General features: G+C 42.9%; 1 protein-coding gene across 8 annotated transcripts in view; it reads right to left on the bottom strand.

Moving 5' to 3' along the window:
- ANKIB1 (ankyrin repeat and IBR domain containing 1) overlaps positions 1-14,880 on the bottom strand; it is a 104,146-nt gene that overhangs the window by 88,130 nt on the left and 1,136 nt on the right. For 5 of the 8 annotated variants that reach the window (XM_074900261.1, XM_074900260.1, XM_074900271.1 and 2 more), the window contains exon 1: positions 14,374-14,850. The exons of 1 other annotated variant lie outside the window; for it this stretch is intronic. The gene's annotated coding sequence lies outside the window, so the exon portion shown is untranslated. 2 more of the 8 variants (XM_074900265.1, XM_074900266.1) reach the window with 2 other exon arrangements.

The raw sequence follows: 14,880 nt of genomic DNA, 5'->3' as shown, positions 1-14,880 counted from the left end.
TAACAAGAGACTAAAGCCTCCAAATTATCTCTTTTTAGTTAAATATTGCAACAAAGTATTTTATACTAGAACATGTTGCCTGTCTAACTCCCATACCAGACAAACTAATTTAACTTTCTGTTCCTTTATTAAGTAAATTAAGTATAAACCGCAGGCAGCTTGCTTATAAGAAAATCTAGATTTATGAATTTGGGAAAAAAACACCAACACAAAAAAAAAAAATCCAACCTCAACAAACAAATAAAACCAAAATGAACCTTTATTCCAATTACAGTTATACATTTCTTTCATTGCCTGAAAGGATGCACAAGAAAGCAGGCTACTTCTGCACATCAGGAACATTTTTTTAAAGTCATACTTTAGAAAAAAAAAAAAAATGTTATTTAAAGACGTGATAATTCAAAGCACTAAACTAATCACTTCAAATCTTTGACTATGAAGTAGTCAAGTTAAAAAACAGGGTTTGAGCCGTATGGTAGAATTTACATAAGATAATCATATTGTTCTCTTCTACAAAGCTCCACAGCCCTCTGGGCCATGCGCTTCAGCTGGGCCAGAACCAGTTGTGTACAGAGGAGTGAGAAAATGGTTGGTTGTGCAACCACATCATGTGATATGGAACAAGCACTTATTTACATTGGAAGGAACCTCCAGAGGTCAGCTGCTTCAATCTTCTACCCAGGGCAATCTTCAAAGCTTCAAAGGCTGCTCTAGGCTGTTCTCAGTTAAGTTCAGAGTATCTCCAAGGATGGAGATCCCACAGCCTCTCTGGGGAACTTATCCCAGCATCTGATCACCCTCACAGTATAAATATTTTCCTAATGTCGAACTAAAACATCCCTTGATGGAACTTTTTCTGTTGTCTCTAGCTCTATCACCCAGCTCCTCCAAGAAGAGTCTGGTTCTGTTTTCTCTGTACCCTCCAATTAATTGAAAACAAGATCCTCCCCCTAGTCTTCTCAGACACCCAGCTCTTCCAGCTTTTCCTTCTACAGTATGTGCTCCTGCCCCCTAATTATCTTGGCAGTCTTCCTCTAGACCTGCTCAAGTATGTTACGATCTCTCCTATACTGGGAAGCACAAAACTAGACACTGTTTCAGATGCAATCACACAAATGCCAAGCTGACAGAAATGCTCACTTCTCTCATGAAGCTACTGGCTTAATCCCTGGTAAGTAAAGGTACATTACTGACTCACACTTAACTTGGTGTCCACCAGAAAAGTGATGTCATTTGCTGCAACATCACTTTCTAGGCATTGGTTCCCAGCCTGTACTACTGCACAGGGTGACTCTGTTTCAATTTTCAGACTCTGTTGAACACCACAAGGTTCTTGTCAGCCCATTTCTCCAGCCTGTTGAGGTCCCTCAGAAGAGCAGCCCTGCCTCCAGCACACATAACCTGGTGTCATCAAGAAGCTTGATGATGGTATATACCATTGACTCATCCAGGTAGTCAATGAAGATTATAAATGCAAAACTTCATTATTTAATCTTAGTGAATACTAATTATCATGTCCTGAAAAGGACAAAGGACTTCCAAGTAGTTTAATTTTAACTGATTAACAGGTTGGTAAATGGGACGTTACAAAGAACTTGTATTTCAATACTCAAACCACCAAATAAAGCCTCTTCGGTATTTTTTTTAAATGGGCAGTTAGTGCTTGGTGACTCATTGAAATTGCTCCAATGAAACACTTCTCTCCAACACATCCTTCTAAATATGGAGAACTAAATACGTGAATTACCTGTGTGACTCTCAAGAAGTCATGGAAAAGGGCCTAAATTAAGAGCCATTGTATGTTTGTACTGCAGTAAGTTGCAGAGCTGTTAGTAATGTTTCAGTACTGCAGGATGCATACCTCCATATACAAGCTTTTGGAGAACACAAGTAACTGAAGTACTTCCATAAAGAACAAACACTATCTTCAAATTGTGTATAACTCACAATGCTGTACAGGCATAGATTATCTGGTATTACAATTTTGTAACAGAACTATTTCTACAGAACAGGTGTGTCAGGTCATTGCTGAAGAACCCCATGTTCTGCTATCATGAAGTCTACTACATAGCTATGTCTCAAGATCTGAGCTTTAAAATACCAAAATCCTCACCTTATGGCTAGAGATAACTTCAACTATTTAGCAAATGTGAATGAAACTGCATCAGTCAATAAGTTCTTTAAAACGTTAAAACATATAACCTGCATTATCAGCACCGCTGGAACTTTTGTCTTCGTCGTTTAGTAGCTACACACTTTTGCACTTTCTTCAAGACTGATGAAATTCACCATTTTGACAGACTAACAAGAAGTTTTCTGGGCCTTACGCTGCCAGGACATTTCCACATGTCTATCTGTAGTCTTTCAACATAACAGAGAGTTAACTAGAGTTTAATACAGTTGCTTGTCCCCAGCTGCTTAGAGATCTAGAACAGCAGTGCCACCTGAATTAAAAAAAAAAAAAAAAACAAAATCCTAAAAAAGTAACAATTCTGCAAGTAATTTACAGGCAAGGTAATAAGAAAAAGAAGATTTCAGAGGAAAATTCTATTGCAACAGCATTTACAGGTTGCTACTGCTGAAAATTAGTCCTGACGTGCATCCAGCCTTGCATGCATGTTTTTACATCTTACACACATAGTATCTAATAAAAACACGAAGACACGCAACTACATATCACAGCAGTACACTAACAATCAAACCTTTAGTACAGAGAAGAGTTCATTACTGAATTATAGCAGCCCTAAAATTCCTATTCTTAGGTCTATGATAATTTCTAATGGAACCAGTATTTAATATAATGGTAGTGCAAAACCACAGATAGACAGGTATATTTCATGATCTTATAATTTTTCAGCTATTTCTCTAAAGACTGGTTCATAACAAGAAATAATTTAAATTATCATCATTACCAGTGTTTGATCTGTGCATCCTAAAAAATACACTCTTGGTTTTCAATATAGTAAGATTCTGAGTTTCTATACAAGAGCTCTGATAGAAATACACAATTTTTAACTTTGACTTCAAAATTCCTATTAGAAATACATTTGAAATAAAGGGGGGAGGGGGATTGCTATCTCAACTAATATCTGTAAAAGCTCCTTGAAGAGGAGATCTTAAGTGGACTGTAAACACAGCTCAAACTAATAAATATACTAAATACAATTTTCTCCACTAAGTTATTTCCTTTGTAGTAATTTACAATCAGGACCAAAACCAGCTGCATGTAAACAGAACACAATGTTCCTACCGTCACTTAAAGTACTTGCTATAAGAACAAGAAGGGCCTGTTTTTAAAGCAGAATTATATTTATAAACTAGGAAAATCTAATTCATTTCTATGGCAAATTCCAAGAAGAGTGATCATCAGGTGAAGTACTTGGGGCAGAGAATCAGTTTCCAACTTATATTTACATTTAACTGCAATTGAATATAGAGTATATAACCCAGTCAATAAATATGCCATTAGTATAATCATAATTAGCAATATATATGTTAACTTTAAATGTATTTTCCCACAAATAGATTTGAAACCTCCAAAGCTGTGTCTTTCTTCAAGTCATCTTTTATTAAAGGAAAAAAAAAAGACAGAAGAGAGAGGAGAAAGATCAAAAAAGAAGAGAGAGGTCACCAATACTCCTATAGCACATTTTGCAAAAGTCAGTATTTTAACTAAAACAATTACCACAGAATTAAATTGCATACGAATTTTCACAATTAGTGGCAATCATTTTACCACTTTTCACATAAGTTATCTCACAGATTACCCCTAGCCGACATCATCTCTCTGAGCCTAAGTCAAACCAACTCAAAACAAAATTATGTTTTCCTTTCTATAACATTTAACTCTACGTGTATTACAGTTAAATCTTAATTCAGGTTTGTATTCACATAAAAACTTGCCCACTTGACTCAATTTTCCCTTAGTTTATCTTCTTGCTAGTGCTTTTCCTCACAGCCTATACAAGACTGTATGTCTCTGTTTTAATCTGCTAAGAACTGCTTAGAATTTCTACTCACACAGAAGTGCCAAATCGTTGATAGTGGGCAAAAAAACCCAAACCCAACACTACATGTCTGAAAAGATGTTACTCATCCAATTAACTTCATGAGACAGAGGCATCAGGTAAGTGTAACACAGTGTACCCGCCATTATCACAGCAGATGATGCTGACGATGATCCTGACTCCATAAAAACGTTCTGCAATAGCAGATCAAAGCTATAAGCCATTCATGTCAACAGAAGAAACAAACCTTTGCTTCAAGAGGTACAAGACAACAATGAAACACGATAATCAGAAAAGTATGGAGGGAAGATAGAGAGAAGAAAAGCAAAATAAGAACAAATATTCAGAAGCTAGAATACCATATAAATACAGAAGAAGCACCAACACAACACTAAGATAGAACAGCTACTACAAGATATGGCAAAGACACTGCATAGAAGAGAAATAACACAAACCTCTATAATAGTAGCCATTATGGTTCAAGAATATAAACAGACCTCTTATAGGTAAGCTATACTTTTGTTAGCTTGCATAAATGGAAAAGGATTTAAATGCACCAGATTTAAAGTTACTACATGAAAAAGAAAAAAATCTGACTCCAAGAAATGTATTTTAGTACCTTAAAATAATCCATAATTTGAAAGCATGCAATGGAGCTTTTTTTTTTTTTAATAAGCATTTATTATCTTCCTACCTCTGATAATTACTCCTGAAAAAAAGCCCCAACACTCAAATATATGAACTTACACCACAATACAGAAAAACAGCCCACACTTATTTCTTAAAGTTATATGTAGGAGGTATACAAATGGTGATTTACTTTCTTGCTTAATACAAAGAATAACCTACAACCAATTGGTCTCTTGGATGGCAAAACCACTCTCTTCAGGTTCTTCTGGTTTTCAAAGCCTATCGTCCAGTTACTAGAAGTCTAGGCTCTTAAACTGACTTGTATTGTATACAGTCTTGCAGGTGGTCCAGAAATCAATCATTCTTGATCTTTTCCTCTAAACTGTGCTTTGCTTCAGAATGCTACTGCCTATGGTACTACAGAATGGTACTGTCTATGCCTCACAGACTGTCAACTGTAAATATAAATGGAGCAGTTCAGATTATTCTAGCAAACTTAAGGATTCACTCAAAATACCACAGTGACTCAGAAACGCCTAGACCATACTTTTGACCACAGTCTTTACTATAAAGCAAGATGTTCACAGCAGTTCAAAAATACTCCTTTAAAATGAATATACACCATTTGGCTACCACATGGCAGCCCTTATACCATGGAACATTGTGACTGCAGTATTTCCAAAAGTCTTTTTGGTTTATTCACCCTGCTTCTGGGGTGCTATTTTCTCAATAAAAGCGTAAGTCAAAATTGAGTAACTTTTTTTTGTTGCTGTTATTTTTGTTGGAGAGAAAAGGAAAACTTAATGCAGTGAAGAGATATAGAGAAGTAGCAGCCAATAACTAGGTTTCTACTTCCCAGAATGCTGGGAATAGAGCATGGCAGACTACACAACAGAAGTTAGAATCATAGAATCATTTAGGTTTGAAAATACCTTTAAGATCATCAAGTCCAACTGTAAGCCTGGCACTGTCAAGTCCACCACTAAACCATGTACCACATCTACATGACTTTTAAATACCTCCAGTGACTCAACCACTTCCCTGGGCAGCCTGTTCCAGATCTTGACAATACTTTCGGTGAAGAACTTTTTCCTAATTTCCAATCTAAACCTCCCCTGGCACAATATGAGGCTGTTTCCTCTCATCCTATCACTTGTTACTTGGGAAAAGAGACCAACAACACCCACCTCACTTCAGCCTCCTTTCAGGTAGTTGTAGAGAGCGGTAAGGTCTCCCCTGAGCCTCCTTTTCTTCAGGCTAAACAATCCCAGTTCCCTCAGCTGCCCCTCCTAAGACTTGTTCTCTAGACCCTTCACCAGCCTCACTGCCCTTCTCTGGACATGCTCCAGCACCTCAATGTCTTTCCTGTAGTGAGGGGCCCAGAATTGAACACAGTAGTCAAGGTATAGCCTCACCAGTGCTGAGTACAGGGGGACAATTGCTTCCCCACTCCTGCTGGTCATGCTATTTCTGATACAAGCCAGGATGCTGTTAGCCACCTTGGCACGCTGCCAGCTCATGTTCACCCAGCTGTTGACTAACACCCCTGGGTCCTTTCCCACAAGGCAGCTTTCCAGCCACTCTTCCCCAGGCCTGTAGTGTTGCATGGGGTTGTTTGACCTGTTTTTTGCAGGACCCGACACTCAGATTTGTTGAACCTCACACAGTGGGCATGAGCCCATCAATCCAGCCTGTCCAGAACCTTCCGTAGAGCCTTCCTAACCTCAAGCAGATTAACACTCTCACTCAACTTGGTGTCATCTGCACACTTGCTGAGGGTGCACTTGACTGCCTTGGCCAATTACTGATAAAGATACTAAAAAGAACTGACCCCAATACTGAGCCCTGAGGAAGACCACTTGTGACCAGGCACTGACTGGATTTAGCTCCATTCACCACAACTTTTTGGGCCTGGCCATTCAGCCAGTATTTTACCCATCCAAGTCATGAGAAGTCAGTTTCTCCAGGAGAATGTTGTGGGAAAGAGTGTCAGAGACTTTACTGAAGTCTACATATACAACATCCACAGCCTTTCCCTCATCCATTAAGTGGGTCAGCCTGTTATAGAAGGAGATCAGGTTAGTCCAGCAGGACCTGTCTTTCATAAATCCAGGTTGACTGGGTCTGATCACCTGGTTGTCCTGTACATGCTGTGTGACAGCACTCAAGATGATCTGCTCCATAACCTTCCCTGGCACCAAGGTCAGACTGGCAGGCCTGTAGTTCCCCAGATCCTCCTTCTGGCCCTTCTTGTAGATGGGCGTCACATTTGTTAATCTTCAGTCAACTGGGACCTCCCCGGTTAGCCAGGACTGCTGATAAATGATTGAAAGTGGCTTGGTGAGCACTTCTGCCAGCTCCCTCAGTACCTCTGGGTGGATCCCATCGCACGCAATAGACTTGTGTGTGTCTAAATAGTGCAGCAGGTCACTAACCATCTCCCCTTGGATTATGGGGGTGCCATTCTGCTCCCCATTCCTGTCTTCCAGCTCAGGGGGCTGTGTATCTGGAAAACAACTGGTTTTACTATTAAAGACTCATGAAAAAAAGGCATGAAATACCTCAGCCTTTTCCTCACCCTTTGTCACTATGTTTCCCCCTGCATCCAATAAAGGATGGAGATTCTCCTTAGGCCTCCTTTTGTTGGAAATGTATTTATAGAAACACTTCTTACTGTCTTTTATGGCAGTAGCCGGATTTAGTTGGGATTTGGCCCTTCTGATTTCCTCCCTGCATAACCTAATGATATCCTTGTAGTCCTCTGAGTTGCTTGCCCATCTTCCAAAGGTCATAACTCTCTTTTGACCTGAGCTCCAGCCAAAGCTCTCTGTTTAGCCAGGCCAGTCTTCCTCCCTGCCAGCTAATCTTTTGGCACATGAGGATGGTCTGCTCCTGAGACTTTAAGATTTCCTTCTTGAAGAATGTCCAGCCCTCCTGGACTCCTTTGCCCTTCAGGACTGTCTCCCAAGGGACTTTGTCAGCCAGGCCCCTAAACAGGCCAAAGGCTGCCCTCCAGAAGTCCAAGGTAGCGGTTCTGCTGACCCCCCACCTTACTTCTCCAAGAATCAAAAACTATCATTTTGTGATCGCCATGCCCAAGGTGGACTCCAACCATCACATCACCCACAAGTCCTTCTCTGTTCATGACCAACAGGTCCAGCAGAACACCTCCCCAAGTTGGCTCACTCACCAGCTGCGTCGGGAAGTTATCTTCCACACATCCCAGGAACCTCCTAGACTGTTTCCTCTCTGCTGCATTGTATTTCGAGCAGACATCTGGTAAGTTAAAGTCCCCTGTGAGAACAAGGGCTAGCGATTGTGAGACGTCTCCCAGATGCTTATAGAGTATTTCTGCCTCTTCATCCTGGTTGGGTGATCTATAACAGATTCCCACCAAGATATCTGCCTTGTTGGCCTTCCCCTGATTCTTATCTACAAACACTCAGCCCTATCGTCACTATCATTAAGCTCTAGACAATCGAAACATTCCCTAACATACAGGGCTGCCCCACTGCCTCTCCTTCCCAGCCTATTCCTTCTGAAGAGTTTATAGCCATCCATTGCAGCACTCCAGTTGTGTGAGTCATCCCACCATGTTTTCATGATGGTGACTACATCACAGTTTTCCTTCTGCGTGATGGCTTCCAGCTCTTCCTGTCTGTTACCCATGCTGCACTCATTGGTGTAGATGCACTTCAGCTGGACTATTGATACCGCCACCTCTTTGAAGGGAGAAGCTCTAATTCCTACGTGACCATTCTCAGACAATTCCGTCTGTGTTTCTAACACATCAATAACCCTTGTTTCTTTGCTGCCACGTGGATCTCTATCTCCTACCCCCATTGAGGTGGCAGACCAAAGGACCTTGCTAGCACACCATCCCTCAAACACTGGCATGCTGCCCCCAGGCTCTAGCAAGCCTGGTTTCATCCTTTTCCCCCTTCATATCTAGTTTAAAGCTCTTTGAATAAGCCCTGCTAACTCCTGTGCAAAGATCCTTTTTCCCTTTTGAGACAGGTATACCCATCTGTTGGCAGCAGTCCTGGTGTCATGTAAGCCAAACCATGATCAAAAAACCCAAATTCTGCCAGTGACACAAGGCTCGGAGTCAGGTATTTATCTGCTGGCTCTTACTGTTTCTTCCCTCATAATTCCCTGCAACTGGAGAGATAGAGAACTCTACTTGTGCTCCTGATCCCTTAACCAGTCGTCCCAAGGCGCTGAATTCTCTCTTGATTGCCCTCAGGCTTCTTGTTGCAACTTCATTGCCGCTTCTTGAAAAAATCAATAATGGATAATAATCTGAGGGCCATATCAGGGTAGGAAGCTTTCTCTTCACATTTTTAACCAGGCCCCAGACTTCCCTAAGAAGTAGGTCTAGTCTGCATATTGGGCCTTCTGTTCCCTTCAGAAGAGAGTCTCCTATAACAATGACCCATCTTTTTTTTCTTTATGGGAGCAGTTTTGATGCAGTGCATAGGCTGACAACCTCAGTGGCATTTCCAAGCTAGATGAACCATCATCCTCGTTATTCTTCAGTTCCACTTGCAGAGCCTCACACCTGTTAGGCAAAGGGCACCTGGGAGGGTGGAGTAGTCACAGAGGAGATGTACCTGTGACACCAGGCAGGAACTTGTTGCCATTGCCTCCTGTTCCTTAAGTTACTGTGTTCAGCCAGACAATTCTCTGTATCATGCATCCTGTTAAGTTCTTCAGATATGTCAAATGGTAAGCACAAGCCATTGGGAAACTCCCTTAGGTAGGGAAAATCCCCAAGAGATTTAATAAAGTTGTCTCCAACATAGAAGCCTACACGTAAGAACTATTTTATATGTAATTAATAATACACTGCCTCAGTTATCATGATGTGATATTTAAACTACACTAACTTATTGTCAAAGAATAATGTTACCGTACTGCCGGCTGTGTGCAAACATTGATTCCTAGGTGCAAGTTGACACAACAACATAAAACTTACTTTTAGAGAGTTCATTTTGGCCCCTCATCTTCCTTGTCATTACAGAACTGGACAAGAAAAGTTACAAGAGGAACCCTACACACAACAGTGTCATACAGCTGCTCTGTAAAACCACCCAGGCCAGGAAGGATCCAAGGCATTCAGCAAAGAGGCTCTTCTATTTCCCTGCAGTAATCCATTCAACATTATCCTTCAACAGTCAAGAGTTCAGAATTTGTGTTTAAAAATATAAATCAAAGCAAAAACACTAAATGAAAATATCTCTTAAGCGACTCCCACAAAACCCCTTAAAGAAAATTCAAGTATATTAGCAGTACTACAAATTAGCTTTAGGTAAAAAGAAGTGTTTGTCTTATCTAGAAAGACAGTGATTCTTCTGTTGGGAAAACAGGAGAGTTAAGGATACACATAAATGCGAATTTGTAATGTTAATCTATATTATGTATGTAACTTCTGAATATTACTTTCAATTGCTAAAAACAAGAATACAGGAAGAGGATTGGAGAAATAAGGACTCCCTCCAACCACCTCTGCACATCAGTAAGAGAAAACCCTGGCTGATTTTACATAGACACCTATTTCTTCTTATTTTCATAGTACAATTTAAGGTATGTGAAATCAAAAACAAAGAAGCAGAAAGGACTGTACTGTTATCAAAGCACGTAAGGTAAAGGAAATACAGAAAACATTTTAAAATAAAGACAACAAAGCAACTTAGTATCTGCCTTTCTCCAAAATGATTCTTGGACTAATAAACTGAAGATACTCCACTATTGCTACGCTTATTTGTACAGCACTCCAAGTATTTTTTGAAATGAGACAGATACATACATATAAAAACATAAATTAGGACAGTCTGGAATGCAAAACATACTATTTCACTGATACTAGAGAAGACAATGTAATATTCCTCAGAAAAAAAATAAATCACAGAATGTTTTGGGTTGAAAGGAACCTTTAAAGATCATCACAGGCAGGGACATCCTTCAGTAAATCAGGTTGCTCAAAGCCCTGTCCAACCTGGCCTTGAACAATTTTCCAATGGTGGGGCATCCACAACTTCTCTGGGCAACCTGTTCCAGTGTCTCACCACCCTCATTATAAAAAATTTCTTCCTTATTTCCAATGCAAATCTAGGCTCTTTTGGTTTAAAACCATTGCCCCTTGTACTGTCACTACAGGTCTTGGTAAAAAGGTGCTCTCAGTCTTTCTTATAAGCCTCCTTTATGTATTGAAAGGCTGCAACAATGTCTCCCTGAAGCCTTCTCCAGGGTGAACAACCCCAGATCTCTCGGCCTTTCTTTGCAGGAGAGGTGTTCCAGCTCTCTGACCATTTCTGTGACCCTCCTCTGGATCTGCTCCAACAGGTCTGTGTCCTTCTTACGCTGGGGACTCCAAAGCTGGTGACAGCAATTCAGGTGGGGTCTCACCAGAGTGGAAGGGCAGAATCCCCTCCCTTGACCTGCTGGCCACACTTCTCTTGATGCAGTCCAGGATACAGTTGGCTTTCTGGGCTGTGAGCGCACATTGCTGGCTCATGTTGAATTTTTTGTCCACCAGTATCCTCAATTCCTTCTCCGCAGGGCTGCTCTCAATCCATTCACCCCCTGGTCTATACTGATATTGGGGATTGCCCTGGCCCAGGTGGAGGACCTTGTTCTTGGCCTTTCATAATGGCAAACAAAAACTATTTTTACTGGTTCCACTTTAAATCTGGAAGACATTTAGTGGTTCTGAAAAGAACTAGCAGTTTTTAAACACTAGGCAGATTTCTCTGGCTTGAACTTTTAATGTAACATAATCTTGCATGAAACTTTCTTTCTCCCTAAAGTTTACATATATGTTTGACTTCAATAACGCTCCATGGAAAAATATGTGGCATGCATTTTGGGAGGAAGGAGGGAAAGTGGTAAGGTCTTGTCTGATGATGACAGTGTTGAAAACACAACTTCCCCTATCATTTTGAACATTTCAGAATTTCCACTGGGCTGCTCTTCCAGCAAAACAAACCTGTTTGCTATATCATTATCAATTATGCACATGCCGTAATGTGATTAGAAATGTTAACTGGTTCAGTACATGTATTTGTAACCTCCAGCTTCTCCATTTGCTTTCTTGCTGGCATGAGTCACCTTAGCAAAGGCAACAAAACTTCAACAGTGACAACTGCAGAGATGAACTACAAGTTTTCAGATTCTGAGATGAAGGTAATTAACTAGTCAGGTAGCAGTAACTACACAACATCTAAACAGCAAAGCTAAAACTAAAAAACCCAAACAAACAAACTAAAAAAATCCCAAAACCACACATACACAAACCAACAAACCCCCTAAAAACCAAACAAGAAACCTAAAACACCCACACCCCACAAAAAATTCACCACAAACCCTGCTAGCCAGACTGGTTAACAATTAATAAAGTTCTATTACTGAAACAGAAAGCAACGTAAATCTAATTAAATCAATCACAGCAGAGGTGTCACAAACAAGTGGGTGAGAAACTACTCAGGACAGATTAAATCAGCCATAGTGTTAAAAAGGTCTTATGTAGCAAACAAAGACATAATGACACTTTCTAAACCTCTTTTTTTAAAATAGTTGTTCCATTGAAAAAACCTGACAGCTGTAGAAGGCATTCCCTTTTAAATTTATATATTTAGTTTCCTTTAATTTTCTGGAGTGGATATGCCCAATAGGAACATATAACAAACAGGTACATGTAAACTTTCATACGTGTCTAGGAAACTCCATGTTTTTTCAATAAACCTACTAATGTACTTACATACGTACATGCCTAGTCCTAGCTAGATTTGTATGGCACAAGCAAAAATTAAGAGGGACTGCATAAAACTTACTTGCTTAATTTTTGTCTTTTGTCTACTGATACTATTATTATTACAATAGCGTCTTTTTTTTTGGTTTGCTTTTTAATTTTCATTCATAATATTCTGCAGATGTGTATACATGTATATGACAACAGGCTACCACCAGCATTGTTTAGCTTTTTAGTATATTTCTAGTAATACTTTTATTCGGAAATAATATATTGTATTCTTAAAATATTTTATTATTTTGTTTAAAGACTAAAGTAAAATTTGTTAAAGAAGCAACTACTTGACTACAGGATGACAAAATCTTGGAATGAAAATTTCCAGAAGCCTCTTCTGTAACTTGGTTTCTTATTTGAAAGGATAGTCATTTACTCTCTCCATGTCCAGGGAGGGGAAAAAAAAAAAAAAAGTTGCTATAAATTCTACCACTTCACTTCTGTGTAGACACCTCAACTAAATAAGCCATATGTTCTTAGAAGCTGAAAAATGCTGTTTCTTTCCATATGACTAAATCCTTTTTTTTTTTCTTCCCAAGAAAGAAGAGTATTCTTCCCCTGTACCCAAGAGAGATTAAAGAGAAATTAATCCACCATGCTTCATATTGAAAATCCAAGAGATGAAAGTAAGGATAAAATAACCATATGTGTGTGAAGAGACACAGTCTCTTCTCACTGCTAATCTCTACAGCTAATAATTCTCTCAGAAGTGGTTTCTCTCTTTAGGGAATGTACTTAAACTACAGTACACCTACTGATGTTATGCCTACAACTAAAACTTCCATTTCTGGAGCTGGTAAACACAGAAATGCGCTCAAAGAAAAAAGTGCAATCAATGATGATTAGTAATGATGGAGGGGTCCACGCAAACAATGTAAGCTGCGGTATTAGTGCCTTACTCTGCAGAGCATGTTTTTGTGACTCCACATTTCCTCTGCATACTATTTGAACTGTAAATAAAAGACAGACTAAGCAGTCACGAATTATCAAGGTGGTTATCCTTTTTTAAAAAAGTCACCCAATTTCCAGCATATGTTTAGACATGCCTGGGAGAGTGATACTGCTACTTACGTAAAACTGTTAAGAGTATCAAGACTCAATTTTTTCTCTGAGAAAAAAAAAAAATAAAGTAAAACGTGAGCTCGCGAGCGTTCAGTTTCATTCACGAAAGGCTGTTCGGGACGGCGTTCCCCGGCCTGGAAGCAAGGTTACCCAGCCACAGCTGACCCAGCGAGCGGCACACGCTCCGGCAGCTCACACTCTTCCCCTGCTGCCTCCAAGGCAGGGTTTCCAGGCTCCGAACGAGGCGGGCATGAGCTCAAGAGCGGGCGCTGGCTGAAGCCAGGCCGTCGGGCAGCTCCAAACTTTCCGACGGTCCCGGCCGCGGGAGCCCCGCCGCCCCGGGGCTGCAGCTGCCGAGCCCCCTCACCCGCCCGGTTTCCGGGAGAGCCCCCCTGCCCTCCGCCACCGCGGGGCGCGGCGCCCGGCGGGAGCCTGGGCCGGAGGCGGCGGCCTCCCCCCCCCCCCCAGCAACCCAGCCCGCCGCCTCCCGCCATTACGCCCCCCCCCAGCCCCCTGCCCACCGGCGCCCGCGCTGCCGGGGACCGTCCACACACCGGCAGCGCCGCCGCGCGCGGGGACGGCAGGTCTCGGCAGCCTGCGGCTTGTTTACCTCCGCACGCCGGCGATACCCTCGGCTCCCGCCTCCTCCGTCCCGCTCCGCTCTGCTCCCCTCGCCTGCCGACGGCGCCCCCGGAGCCGCCTCCCGGCCCGCCCCACCCGCGCTGCGGCGGGCTGCCGACGCCCAGATGTGCAAAGTCTTCCCGGCTGCGCCCGCGGCCGGACTCACCTCGCCCGCCCGCAGCCCCGCGGACCCCGCCCGAGCCTCCCCGGGCGGCGCCGGGACCGCCGCCAGCGCCGCGGGGCACTCACCGGCTCCTCACAGGGGCTGTCCCCGGCCCTTCCCGGCGCCTCCGCGACCGCCACCCAGCGCCTCCATTTGCTCAGCGGCCGCTCCTCTCTCCCTCTCCCCCCTGCTCCGCTCCGGGTACGGCGCCCTTTGGAGCGCCCGCTCCGCGGGGGCTCCGGCCCGCGGGCAGCCGGGGCCGTCCCTCGGCGGCTGAAGCGGCGCGGAGTGCCCGCCGGTCCGGCGGCGAGGCTCCCTCCGCGCAGGCAGGGCGTTGCGGCTGCCGCCGCCTCGCTGCCCCTTTGTTCGGCGGCGACGCTGACAGCTGCTGGCTGCGCTCTGCGGGCCCGGGCGGCCGCTTCACCTCAGCGCCTCCCGGCCTGCCAGCAGCGCCTCATGCTCCCGGCCCGGCCCACCTCTCGCTCCCCCTTTCTCCGCCCGCGGTCAGCAACCGGCGGCGGCAGCAGCACAGCAGTTCAGGCCGCCGACCCGGAAACTCATCGGCAGCCGAGGCCCGCGGGGCTCCGACGGGA

The sequence above is a fragment of the Athene noctua genome, chromosome 2 (genome assembly GCF_965140245.1).
Source record: "Athene noctua chromosome 2, bAthNoc1.hap1.1, whole genome shotgun sequence".
NCBI classification, from domain to species: domain Eukaryota; kingdom Metazoa; phylum Chordata; class Aves; order Strigiformes; family Strigidae; genus Athene; species Athene noctua.
This window is presented reverse-complemented; position numbering and strand designations above follow the sequence as displayed.